Here is a 14131-nt window from a genome sequence, read left to right as displayed (position 1 = left end):
GATTATCAAGAAAAAATATTACAGTTAATCTATGCAATTTCTGTTGCAAACTCATCCTATAATAGAAATAAGGCATTTTGAAAGCCATTTTCACTACAAAAATCAAGGGACACTAAATGAAAGGTTCACTGCACACCATCTTCTTAACAAGAGAAGGACTCAGAGACAGCAGTTTCTTGGGTTAGGTTTGCCTAGGCATTAGGGTTGCTTTTACCTTTTAGCCTGCTTGCTTTCTGTAACCGCCGGCATTTGTCACAGAGCATGTTTATTTTTCACGGTTTATTGCTTTAATACCATTTTTCATTAAACTGCCAACATTTTCCTCACCCACCCTCCTCCCTCCATCGCGCTCTACCGTCTGGCATTGCACAGTCCCCGGCCACCTAAGCTAACCCAAGGGGAATGAACATGACAAGCTTTTTACCGTTCACCACACAGAGAACTGGCTAAGGGAGGATTATTTCTTCACCCAAGCTTCAGAAATAATAAATTCCACTCCAAGGTGCAAAGGAAAGGATTTATTAGGGAAACCTGCCTGCTCCTGCCCTCATCCCAGGAATCAGGAACCCAAGCTCGCAGGAAAACCGCACCACGCCTTAACCCTACCCAGCCCCCTCAAGCCCCTGTCCCCACGCTCTGTTTCTCAACAGCTCCGACTGCTTCTGCCCCGTGTCACAGTCCTGCCCACACGCCTCCTCGGCTCGTGGTGCCTTCTGAACAGGGCCTGCAGCCTTGGTGTCCCAGCGGGCTGAGACCCTCACGCTCCTCGCGCTCCTCTCGTCAGCCAGGCCCTGTTCCCCCGCGGCAAAGACCCCTCCGCTCACAAGAGGGAAGGAGCACCTCAGCCAGACACCACCTGTCTCACCCTCCCCCTTCCCAAGCTCACTGGCCAACTACTACCGCCTTGCAACAGCCTTAAGTCCTGCGCTTTGCCTGCTAGAATTAGGCACGTCCCTCTCTCGTGATGCCCGGCTGTGGGGTGGAAATCATTTGCTACGCTGTCCCTTCGGGTGTTCCAGAGGACGCCAGACCCCGCTGTGCAGCCCTGCCCCGCACGCCCAACACAAGCAGGACGCCTGCCTTATTCCCCTCTAGGATACCCTCTGAGAAACCCTTTTCAAACACTTCGCGTGGCCAAACAAGAGCGTATTTTGCAGAGGCTGGGGAAGCCTCAGAAAGGTCACCACATCTCAAGGTGTTCTCTTTGATCCTTGTCTTACAAAGAGGAAGACCGGCATGTTTCATCAAACAGATCAGCCTATTACAGACAAATCTCCCTCTTCACTTGAACGTGCATTTTGCACAGGCAATAAAACCCGCATTTGGCTGCACTGTTTCTCAGCAGTGCACAAGAGGAAAAACACCCCTCAAAATTTAAGCAAACCAACTGAAAAAAAATCAGTGTAACAGCAAGCATCCGACATAGTGACAAGGATTTTACCCCACCATAAGAAGACTGTATCCAGCTTTCCTTCAGACTGTAACGCAGCCTTCACCTACAGGACGTCCCATAAGCATTATTCACTGACTGGTAAGTTTTCTTTACCTTAGTGTATAATACAGCCTACTGAATCAGACTGCAATCCAAAATATTTGGGTTTACATACCTGCACACCATAATATTCAATGCCATCCTTCATGTCTTCTTTTTCACCTGATGATGACATATGAAAGGTAGATCCTGAGTTCTCACCTGCAGTGAAAAACCACACATTTTTATAAACAGCATGACTTCATATTACTTACTTACACCTAAAGTGCATCTTGAATCACCCTACTTGTGACAACAATCTTAACACAAAATAAGAAAAAAACTACATGCAGGACTGACCATTTAGTAAAGGAGAAATCCTTCAGATGAGAGTTCTACGCCAACAGCAAAACTTCCCTGCCATTCTACACTCCAGATGCTCAAGAGACAGCGGCACAAACTACAGGCAGAAGCCCTTCACAACAAACCCTGAACTTTCAGTCACATTTTAGCTCCTAGGCAAAGCATAACAGCAAGGTATCAAAAATTAAGACGGGGGGAAAGTGCTTGGCCAGATCATAGCTTTCTCCTGCTACGTTATCATCCAAGAACGTTCAGGTGTTCAGACAGGTCAGCCCTAAACCACATACACTTTCAGCACTATGCCACAAGAACCCGAACCCAAGGAGATACAAACACATCCAAAGGACACACGCAACGCAAACAAGGTAACTTCCCTTACAACTTGCCAGCAAGCGCCGTGAGAGCTGGTGTTAATTAACAAATACTAAGCACTTCACTGCTATAGCGCGCACCCACACCGTAAGCGCATTCCTAAGGCAGACATCGATAAAAGCTCACTTCAGCCTATACGTGTTTACAGACAAACATTTAGTCCACCACGAAGTTACCAGTGTGGCGCTCCCCTGAAACAATCCGCGAGCGTGCTCCGTGTCTGTCTGCAGCTGGAAGCAACACACCAGGTGATCCTTCTTCCGGACTTTCAGAATCCGTCTGTAGAGCATAACACACGGGCGTGAGCATCGGTACAAATTCTCAACTCATTTCTACGCAAAATGTTCCTGCTAAGCCAACTTGCACAGCATGGAATCACAAAAGCCTTTGATCAGCCCCTTGGAAAGGGCACGTCAAGACACAGTATATTGGAAAATCACAGCAGACTTGTGTGTTTTCAGATCTTGGGCAAAAACCTCACAACTCATCTAAACTAGTCTGTCACGCTGGCAAACTGCACAGCCGCAAGAGAGAATTAACACGGTAACTCGAGCTGTGGGTTGCGAACCCGTAACCGCAGGTCTGGGGGGGGCCCAACTTTCGACTGAACTCGTACCCGATACTCAAATTTGTGCTGATGTTCCCCAGGCACACGTCCTGCAGTGGGGAGCGAACACATTGCTACTCCCGGTTGCAAGGGCTGAACAAAGACAAGCAAGACAAAGCTTACACAAACCAAGGCTCTACAAAAAAAAAAAAAACCAAAACAACCCAGCAGCATTTGAGCCTTGTATTTTTAAGAAGCGGGTGGGGAAGAGTTCCTTCTTCCTCACAAGAAAAGTCAGAGGGCGTAAGCTACAGACTCTGCTCGCTTTCTTCTAACCCATTACCACAGACAGGAAGAACTAAAAGGGCAAACACAGCCAGCACGTGCGGTATCTCTGTTGAACATTACTCTCAAAAAGGGCCAAAAAGGTAGAAAGGCTCTTTCCCAAAGCAGCTCACCGTCTAGGCTGCAGACCCTAAGGGCAACCACTGAACACGTCAGCGGAACAGAGTTGTGTGGTGAAAAAGCAACAATCCCGCCAGCCCCGCTGAGAAGCTCAGACTATTTTAAGCAGCAAGAAACTTCACTGCCGCAATACTGTACTAGAAACCCAACTGCAAGGGCCAGTTGCCACGAGACCCAAATCATTAGCTCGACCTACCTTCACCCCAAGCCTCGCTGAGCAGCTAGCACACAGCACAAGTATTTCAAGGGCCCCCAGTTACAAACATACAGCAGAACCAGGAGAAGGGGAAATAAGCCTCAGCCGCGGCAGGGCCCAAGCTCCGAGTGCTTCTGGATCTCGCTCCCCACCCCCGCCCCACTGGGAACCCCGGTGTCCTTCACAGGGAATACCTCAGAATCCCAGGGAGATTCAGCATCTTCCTCTTCCTCTGCTCCCACTGCGGTCAGGGCACCTACAAATGCAGGAAGAGGGGAGACACTGAGCCCTTCTATTTCACTCTGCTTTTCCCCATCACCCCTGCGCCCAAAAGGTGCACAGCGGTTCTGTTGCTGAGGACAAACTAAGGAGCGAGTGTTGAATTCGAGGGTTTCTTCACACCCAGCACACAACATACCACGGTATTTCCTTTGGATCGCCACCTCTCTTGCCTCCTCTCCAGCAGGAGATGGCTATGCACAACAGCTGACACAGCTACAAGCAGCAGTGAACACGGGTTTGTGTCACGCTCAGGAAGAGGCTCCCCCACGCTGCAGCCCTGTGGCATAGTGTTCTAGGTCACCTGCTCTCCAGTCTACAGCTCCAGAATTTTCCACTGACTACCACTATCCACTGTACAAGAAGTACCATAGAAACACCACCCGACACATCTTCACGCTAAGATCAGCAAGAAACAATGCTCCTTTTGTAGCGCTACCAGAAAAGATCTTCCTTGCCTAGCAGTTTTTACCCTGCACCTTCCCAGAAGGTAGACACCTAAGCATTGCCATTTAAAAAGAGGAGAGGCTCACAGCCCAAAATCTCACCCCAAACACACAACTTGTCTCTATCTCAGGGGCCAACATCCCAATCTCTTCTCTACTAGGCACACGCAAGGCTCAGTCTCAGTAGGTTCCTGGCCAGATTAAACTATCTTCATTTCTCTGTTTTAAGCTAGTCCGTTAGGTAAAACTGATTCAGGATTCGCTCTCGTGGAGACACACACACAAAAACGGGAAAGGAGCTAGAGACCAGTGAGGGCACCCGTCCTAGCAGAGGGGAACTGCTGGTTCCAGCCTCAGCTAGGACTACTTACACTGTGCCAAATGCAGGCTTATGGTAAAATGCACCGACAGAAGAGCACGTATAGGCACAACACCTGGAATACAGCAGGTTCTGCCAGACCCGCTCTGTAGCATTTGATCAGCAGCTACACACGCTCTGGTAACATCTACCACACCACTCTACTCTCTGGAGACAGACAATGCAAAGTGTGCCTTCTCCTCCTGCTCCAAGACCCGAGGTGAGTACCGGAGTGCTCAGCCCTGACTGACGGGGCAATGCTTTCGAGCACACACAAGCGTGGCACTGGAGAGACTTTCTACGTTTTAAAACTGGACAAGGTGAGGCACTGGAACAGAACAGCTTTCTCTCAGATTGACTCAAATCTTTCCCAGGCTTCAGCCAAGAGCAATCACAACTTTTCAGTCTGACAGCACGGGCCAGAAAGGGGAATACTACTGTCACACCAAGACTCTCTAATCCTCCTCTTTTTCAACCGTGCGTTTTGTTCTGATCGCTTCAGGGAGAACACAGCAACAAAACCAAGAATGACACCTGCTCCATTTAGCATCGTTTGGAATCCAAGGCCACAATTTGTTCTTCAGGAACGAACGAAAAGGAACAAAAGCTACTTTCCTCCTTGCCAATGCCCACTAGGGTTCACAGGCAAGGGAAAAACTTACTGTTTCAGAAGTCAAGCACCATTTCAGTTCATTTACTGTGCATTAATATTTATAGAGGAAGAACTGGGATCAGTATTTACTAACTCACTTCTCTCACCAGTGTCGTCTTTGGAAGCACTGTGGACTTGATGGCTATCATTACAAATAGAATTTTTCACACCCTCAACAACTGCAGTTCGTAGCTCTTCACCAGTGTTTTCCTTTTCCTGCTCCTTCTCCTCTTCTTCCCGTTCAGGTGATTTTTCCTAGAAGAGATTGACCAAACAGCTGGAAATAGCAGAAACAAGCACCTTCTTAGCCACCCATCGACAACTTTAAAAATGCTTTTCCTGTGTAAGACAACAGGGAAACTTTGTCGAGCTTTGTTTTACAACACCTTCAGTTTTTCCACGGGAATCTCTGAGGAGACAGCAATGACATTAGCCCTAAGTCATTAGCCCTGGCTCTGCAAAGCTCCTGAGAAGCAATTCTTCCTGTCAGCCTAACTCTAGCTTTCATTTCAGTTACATTGTTTTGGAACACGCTCCTTTTCCTCTACTTTGCTCCAGGAAAATCACTAACTTCCTGCTCTCAATCTGACTCAAACTTGTTGGTTCCTCACTTTCAGCCATCACACCAGGTATTTTACTAAATGGCAATAAATCTTGACAGATAAAAAACTGTACATACAGCTGAGAAAAACTGAATTTATTTCAGAAAAATTATACTGCCTATTTGTTTTCCTGCAAAACCACTGCAACCAATTAAAAAAATATTGAAAATACTGCCCAACGCTGTTCTTATACCTAAGAAACTGCTTTGGCTAGGAGTAAAGGCATTTTCTAATATAAAAAAAGGAAGATCAAAAGATGGATATACGTGAAGTATTAACAGAAATCCAGTTTACCTTTTGGTTCTTACCTTTATTACCCTTAGAAAATACCTTTGTGATTGAATCATCCTTATATAACTTACTTTGGTGCTCGAGTGAAATGCTGCTCTTACGTTTTCTTCATGCCTATTCAAGCACAAGTGTTCACTTCCTTGTTTCAGCGCTTCACACACTTTATTATCTACTTCACATTGCTCTTCTTCTGTATCTTCATCATCCACATGTTCAAGAAAGACAGAGTTTGGTCTTTGACTTTCAAGCATTGGTTTTTTTCCTGCTGACAAAGAACTGTTATCACTTTCAAAGCCATTACTGAAGCTTGACTTTTTCTCCTTAAGACCACAACTATCCGAGAGAAGCTGAGGTGTCTCTTTTTTCCAGTTTGTCATCTCAGAGTCATCATTTCTGTGAAACTTCACCCGAATCATGCTTTTCTTGTTCCAACTTTCTTGTTTATCTTGCAAATTACTTAGATTTTGAAAGACAGTTTGCTTTGGTACCGACTTGCAAGATACTTCATTATTCACCGTCTTTGGAGACATGGCAGTTATGTCAAAACAACAAAAGGAGTTATGGAAATGGCAACAGGCATGTTACCAGATTAATGGAGTAATCTGGGAATGTCTGGAAAAGGAACCAAGTCAAGGATGGGCAGGATGGAGGAAGGACTTGGCCAGGGACAAAGGCTTAGGAGGGGATTAATAGCTTCATTTTAACAACATGACTTATGTTTTCTGAAGTGACTAAGTGCTGTGTTTTCAAAATGCTACTTTTCTCATTTACCATAGGAAAAGAAATGTTTAAAAAACGACTTAGCAAATCTACTTTTATATATTAGCATACTATGCAATCTTTTCCAAATAGCTTACTGTTTTTCCTGAACTGCTGGGAAACATTCATTAAGAATGTCAAGTTTGGCTTCTGCAGCTTCTGTAAATAAAGAAGCCAAAAAACAATTATTTTTTTTAAAAAAACCACTAACGACAACAACAAATCTTTTGTTCACATCAAATCTTGAACACTAAATGTCATCAGGCTGTCCTTTTGATAATGGTCAGGTGCTGGCTCCATCCTGTACTTCTAAGTACAAAAACACTCCTCACGTATGCAATTCAGTGAGTATTTCACCCCCCAAAATACCGTGCAGGCACCCTTCTGAAAATTGTGCCCAAAACTATGGTTACATGCATAGCAGTTCTAAAAAATCTGGGTTTAATATTTGTAGTACTTCAGTAAAATTCAGTTATATTTAAGATCGCAGCTTCTGGATGCTTACTTGCAAGTGTGCACAAGGGAAGTAACTGTTAAGAACCCTAGACTTACTGCGTTAATTAGTCCCTGCAAGTACACTCACCACAATATCCTGAAATTTCAAAAACATGCCCAAAAAATGCATAATTTATATTTAAATCAGTGCAAGAAAATGAAATCATGTTAAAACTAAACATGCTTGCATCTCCAGTATTGCAGAGTAGGTTGAATTAGAACACCGGTTCCTCATCGCTGCAGAATCCCAGAGCAACAGAACTGATGCTCCAGACATCACTGCAGAAGTTAATAATTCTTCAGAACACTAGCAAAAAAAAAAATAGGCCTGAGAGCTTGTAGCTGACAAAAAGAATACTGCCTAAGCATATTCAAAAAAAAAAAAAAAAAAAAAAGAGGGAAAACATGCAGTGTGAGATTACATGCAAGCACAGAATGCCATCTCAATAGAAGAAAAAAAGATGACCCGTTTGAGTAACTCATCCGCTGAGCACTCTTGAGTAACCTGAGGAGGAGGAGAGGAGAACTAGGTGATGAAGAATTTCAGTACATCTTCATTAAAAAGTGCCCTTTATCAGTTAGGATTCTATCACGAAATCTACAGGAAACATTAACAGTGTTTGAGGAAGAACAGAGCAGGTTATATTAGTAACTTATAAACTTAAAATCTGACTCAAATGACCAAGAACAAACAAAACTGTGGGGGTTTATCTCGTCGCCTATGGCTCTTTTGCCTCAAACCACAAATCTGCTGCATGCTCTGCCACAGCTACAGGTCTTTTAGGAAAAACTCACAGCAGAAAAAAGGCTGGCAGGTCAGAGACTGCTTCTAAGGAGAAAACAATATTGGCTAGAACTGTAGTTTCTTTCAATCCCCCAGAAAACTTGCCTTCAGATCACTTATTTTTACAGGACATTTACTGTAAATACACCATACCTTGGGAGAAAAATCGAGCTCTTCCTCAGAAGCACGCCAACTGACATCGCTCCCCTCTTTCTCCAAGCTTCTTAAAAAGTAAAGCAAAATGAGTACCGCGTCTCTCCAATCATTCCTCAGGTATGTGCTGGGTATGTTTAAAGTCTTACCCGATTGAGTCTCCTTGCGACAAGTCGTCTGTTGCTGTTCAAACATTAATTGACATGTTGAAATTAGATTTGGCATGCTAAAAACCAACCAGCACATACAAACATTTAACCTGGACAACTCTACATGTCATAGCAGAATGAAACTTTGGGGAGTCAACTTTACGTAAGACAGCATGAATGAATGAATGCATTTCCAAACAACTGCTTTTTCAAGTCACACTGAATTGACAAAACAAAAAAGACTAGAGTTATATCTCCTTTGAACTTTTATACCTAAAAGTTTAAGAACTACCTCTAAACTAAAAAAAGCCCAGCATAGCATGAATAGGCTACGTTAATAAACAGTTAACAAAATACTGGTGCTTTAGCAAGACAGTAAATAAATGAACTGCTGAAGTACTCATACTGCACACACAAGCACACCCTGTTGACAGAGATTTTACTGGTTTATATACTCTACTAGCTGGTGCTCTACCCACTTACAGGTTATCCTGAAAAGGTAAAAAACATCAAAAAGCATAACCAAGATCTAATGCCTATCCTCAGGTAGAAAAATCCCCAGCAGGTCTCTATGCTGCACCAAAAAGGATAGTCAACAGGCAAGACAGGCGTAACCAGGGCAATCTATACTACGCTCCAAGCTTTCATCAATTAAGAAAGCAACTGGCACACAGGACCACAGGATAAATCAGGTCACAAGGGACCTCGGCAAGTCTCTCAGCCAACCGCCTCCTCAAAGCGGACTCAGCTCTGAGGTCAGATTAGGCTCACAGGAATTTTCCAGTCTGATCTTGAACCATTCAAGGAGGGAGACTGCACAACCTCTCTGTTTTACTGTTCTCACCATGGTGAAGCTGCCCACATTCCATTAGAAATTCTCTTGTTTCCATTTATGCCTCTTGTACCTTTGCTTCCTGTCACGCACCACTGGGAGGCACCTGTCTCCGGCTTCTCCTTACACGTGCTGCAAGCTGCTGCTGGGTCCCCTTCAAAGTCATCTCCTCTCTACACTGAACAAGCCCAGTTCCCCCAGTCTCTCCCCAAAAGGCAAGTAGTCCTGCTCCTGGCAAAGTTTGATGGCCCTCCACCGAACTCGCTCACGGATGAAAGACCACTCTCTCTTGCACTGGGGGCTCAAAATTATACCCAGGGAGCTGGACACAAGCCAGGGACTGCCAGGTAGCAGCGTACAATCCCCTCCCTCAGTCTCCTGGCTACGCTGCTCTTCATACCGCCCAGGACACCGTTAACCCTCTCAGCCGGCAGGGCACCCTGCTGGCTCATTCTCAGCTCACTTTCTGCCAAGACCCTCTGGCTATTCCCAGCAAAGCAGCTCTCCAGCCAGGCAGCTCCAGCACGTGCTGTAGCAAATGGTTGTTCCTTTCCATGTGCAGGACTTGGCATCTGCCCTTGCTGAATTCTGTTAAGACAGGCCTGACAGCCCATTTACCCAGCTTGTCAAGATCCCTCTGAACGGCAGCGTGGCCCAGATGCACATGTTGCAAACTCAACCATAGCGCACTCTAGCACACCACTGATGCACTAAAGAAACCTGAACTCTAGGAATCCAGCCTGAAGAGTGCGAAAACCTCTCAATTATCAACAACTAAGATGAAATAAAAGGCCTCTTCAATTCCCAGGACAGAAAGGAAAAAAACAAATAGAGCCTCCACATCGTATCTATTTCAGCACTCCTCAAGTCCTCGATAATTAGTTCTCGTTAACTATCATCACAAAACGAAGTTGCTTATAAATAGGAGATTGGTAGCCTTCTATAAAGTTGTATGATGACAGCCAAACCGAGGTCTTAGACAAAATCATTAAAAGGAAAAGAAAACAAAGGGCATATCATGTTGAGTAAGTTATCTGAACTTTTGCTTTCCATGCATAGTAACTTCAAGCAATGATCAAAACCAGTTCCCATTCTCCTTTAAAAAGCAAGAGAGAAAGTTTATGAGATAGTTTTCAGACAGATCTTGATGCCCTACCGTAGAAGTGGGATCTAGAAAAGTAGTATCTAGGGATCACTTGTTTCTACTTTAATTGAAGTCCATTTTCATTTTGGAGTAACAGAAGAGCTTTTTTTTTAAATAATATTATTTACTATCACTAATGACACAAAGCAATCACTCAATTCAGTAATAAAGGACCTGTGCAAAACATGCCAACAAAAAGCACCCCAAGCCTGCTCTCAAACCTAATTTATAAAACCAAAACCATCAGAATAGAGACCTCCAAGATAATAAACATCACAGGTGTGTTAGTATTTGTACATCACGCAACATGTTTCACAGTTGAAATGCTACTGTATAGAATACCTTTCTTTGGTTTTCCTGTTCTTGATGTCTGGCTAGGAGATTGTGGCATTCCTATATCCATTTAGGGAAAGCCATGTCAAGGACAGACCAAACAAGGACACCAGAATAAATGTGAATTCCCAGAAATTCAGAAAACCTAACCAGTACATTAACAAAGCTGTAGCAATGGGAGAATGTACTGTGACCATCAGCCTACTCTACAGTTACAAGAAGTAGAAGCCAAACCTATCACAACCTACAGAACTCTACTCTTAAGGGACAGTGTCAAACAGTGTAACTTCATTTACTTGCTCCATTGTAGAATACCTATATTCCAATATTTTGAAACACCGAAACAGATTCGTAGCAGTTTACTGTCCTGCCAACTTTGCATTTCTCTCAGCTTGACTAGTCCTTGCCCAGCACTGACTACCAATGCAATTCCTTCGTATTTGTAGAGTGTTTTATACATACAGCACACTTAAAATCCCTCCGTCTAAGCATCCCAAAAATCTGTAGGTGCCAACAAACTTTGGAGATATGCTAGCCAGTTGTGTCAGCTGGCGCCTGATGCAGACACAGCCCCCTCCTACCTCAGTTTGAGGTAAAAGCCCTGCATATATTGATTTGACCATGCTGAACTGTTCACAGAGAGAAGCTACGCCACCAGCCAGAACGCAGGCATGACAAGCAGTCAGAGTGAATACCCTGTTCCCCCAGGGCTATAGGGCAGGCCACAACTGGACCAGAACGGGTGCACTGACTGCTGTGAGTGTCATGCATGTGTGCTTGTGTGTGTACGCGTGTCTATGTTGTGGAACAGAAGCTTTAGAATACAAATCACCATCTGCCTGCTCTACCCATCCTACTTAGTAAGAATGGTGTGGTTCTGTTATTGCAGCTACCCAACACCAAACGTCTGTGTGACAAGGCCATAACATTTGCCTCAGAGCAACAGGGAGTCCTGCTTATATTGATGTTACCACAAATACATGGAATGGACGTGGCAAGAGGACTCCTATCAAAAACACACACGTAAGAGTGAAAAAAAGGACCTCAAGATTGTTTCTCATTCCTTCTCCATTTCTCAATTTTCTTAAAAGGTGATACAGCAGATATAAAGCACACTGAAGCACTCGTTTCTTTTCCAAGAGCTCTATGACGAAAAACCAATGGTTTCTGTAGGAACAATACACCAATACGCAGTGCAGCAGCTAAAAAAAGCTGCCACTGAAGACATACTAGAAATCTGAACCCTCGCTTTTAGAAAAAATGCATAATTACTTTTTGCCAAAGAAATTTCAACTTCAAATCTGAAAAGTCTGTCATTCGATATGCTAGAGGTGGAAGCCATTCATTTGGAGGTTTTTGCAAGTCTGTCTGTAATCAACAAAAAGGTTCGTGTTCTGACAAAAAGTATACACTCAAATAAGCATGAGCCAACTTCTTAAATATACCGACTTGCTCACTAGAGGCGAGTATTTTGAACAATGTTCAACAAGTGCAAAAGTAGCAAAAGGAGGAAGGACTACATTGAAGATCCCAGAAAAATAGGAATGAAGAGCAAGATTAAAACAAAGAATTCAAAGTGGGTATTCCTCCGTTGTCTCAAGATCAGTCTAGCTTCTCCTCTAACAGGGGCTTCAAAGCTTTTACTGCAGCCTGTCAAAGGGACTCAGGATGCAGGACCTGCGCTTTGTGGGTGCAAGCAAGAGACCGCAGAATCAATGCCACCAAGTGTTCCCTGCATGCTACTAATCCCTCTCACTCAACAGGCCGGGGTCATTTTCCAGGAGACTGAGCACAAGGAGAAAAAGATTCGTACTACTCAAGAAAAACAAGCCCTACTATGAACAGTTTGAGAACACAGCACACTTTCTCTTCCCAAGTCCTTAACCCACATAAATATGCTCTTCACACTTACTATGCCTCTTCAAGTGAGGATTTCCCATAACATTGTGGACTTATGCTAGTAGTATTACTGTCTTCAAGGAACCGAGCAAATCACTTGGTTCAAGAACCCCTATTTCCCTGAGGGCATATCAATTTTGGAATCACACAACAGTATTATTCTTCAAGCCACATATTTTAAAATAACCCGGGCCTGTCAGTCATCACAATGCGGTACCACAGCAATTATCTATGTGCACAGGAGGCAGCCACAGAGTGCTGTTTGGGTAAAAGCAACATTTTGTTGATTAAACTACCTGTACCAAGCCCTTTCCAAAAATAAAATAAAATATAAAAACCTCCGCATCTTCCTTCAGTCTATCAAGAAACTTTACACATCGCTGACTAGATCAAAATAACTAGTCCTAAGTCAAAGGAACAAAGTTTGGCTCTAAATTAAATTCCCCTATCTGGGAAAAGTGAACTCGGAAAAATAGCCCATGTTTTGCTCATATTTCACGACATATTTAAAAAAGGAGTAATAAACTGTGTTTGAACGCTGTCTGCTGCCCATTTGCCACAAAGTTCTGATGTAACACCCTTAAAAAAACCAGAAAGGATAGAACTTCCCACTGTAGGGCCTGAGATGTAAAGTACAAGAAGTTCGATCTATATTAAAAGATTAGTTTTCTAAGATTCCTCTAGGGCTATATGAGCTCATAAGCATAGACTGGATCTTAAAAATTAAGGAGTTGTTTGTTTGGTTTTTTTAATTTAAAATGAACTCACTGAAGGAGCTAATTTTTTGATAACAAGGCAATTCAATTTTTTTTCTGGATCACAAGTTAATATGGACTTTTTAACGTTTATTTCATAAAATTACTGGAAGTAGAAGTGTTATTTATTTTTACTGGAATCAAACTATGTCCATGAAGATACAGTACACACAGAAGTTGCATTATTGTTTCTAACCAAGTGACTTTTCCAAGACGATTTTTCCTAAGTATGTCTCTACAGCACCTACACAGAAACAACCGTAACTGATGCTGAGAAATAAGACAACTCACTAAAAGCAGCTTAGTGCAGGTGAAACTATTAATATTAAAACACCACTGCACAAACTCAGTGGAAATCAACAAGACATGTACAGTCCTGCTAACTCATCTGTTGCTTCCCAACCACAGGAAGATGAACAACTACTCAGGATGAACCTTTTGCAATTTGTTTTCACAATCTGAATGGCCATCTACAGGTACAAGTACACACCCCAAACCCAAAACCACTCACCTAGTTCCTTCCCTGTCCCCCTTCTCTCTCGGTATGAAAACCTAGACAGATGGGCAATCTGGCAGGCAGAACGCAACAACCCGGTACGTGGGCCCGTAGCACACAAACCGCAGCTGTCCTCACCCCTGACAAGAAGCACCTCCAACCAGCAACAAGTCAGCATATTCACAAAGCTTCTTGTGCTACTCCACCTGATGCCTCCCCTAAAGTCAACGGCGAACACAGCGAGCGCTGACAACACAAACCCCCTAAAGAAAAGGCCACAGTGATTTTCC

General features: G+C 43.7%; 1 pseudogene; it reads right to left on the bottom strand.

Moving 5' to 3' along the window:
- The window catches only part of LOC130143370 (ankyrin repeat domain-containing protein 26-like), a 50368-nt pseudogene that overhangs the window by 29546 nt on the left and 6691 nt on the right, over positions 1 to 14131 (bottom strand).

Source organism: Falco biarmicus, unplaced genomic scaffold, assembly GCF_023638135.1.
Source record: "Falco biarmicus isolate bFalBia1 unplaced genomic scaffold, bFalBia1.pri scaffold_27, whole genome shotgun sequence".
NCBI classification, from domain to species: Eukaryota; Metazoa; Chordata; class Aves; order Falconiformes; family Falconidae; genus Falco; species Falco biarmicus.
Note: the sequence above shows the minus strand (reverse complement) of the source record. Positions and strands in the feature narration are given on the sequence as shown.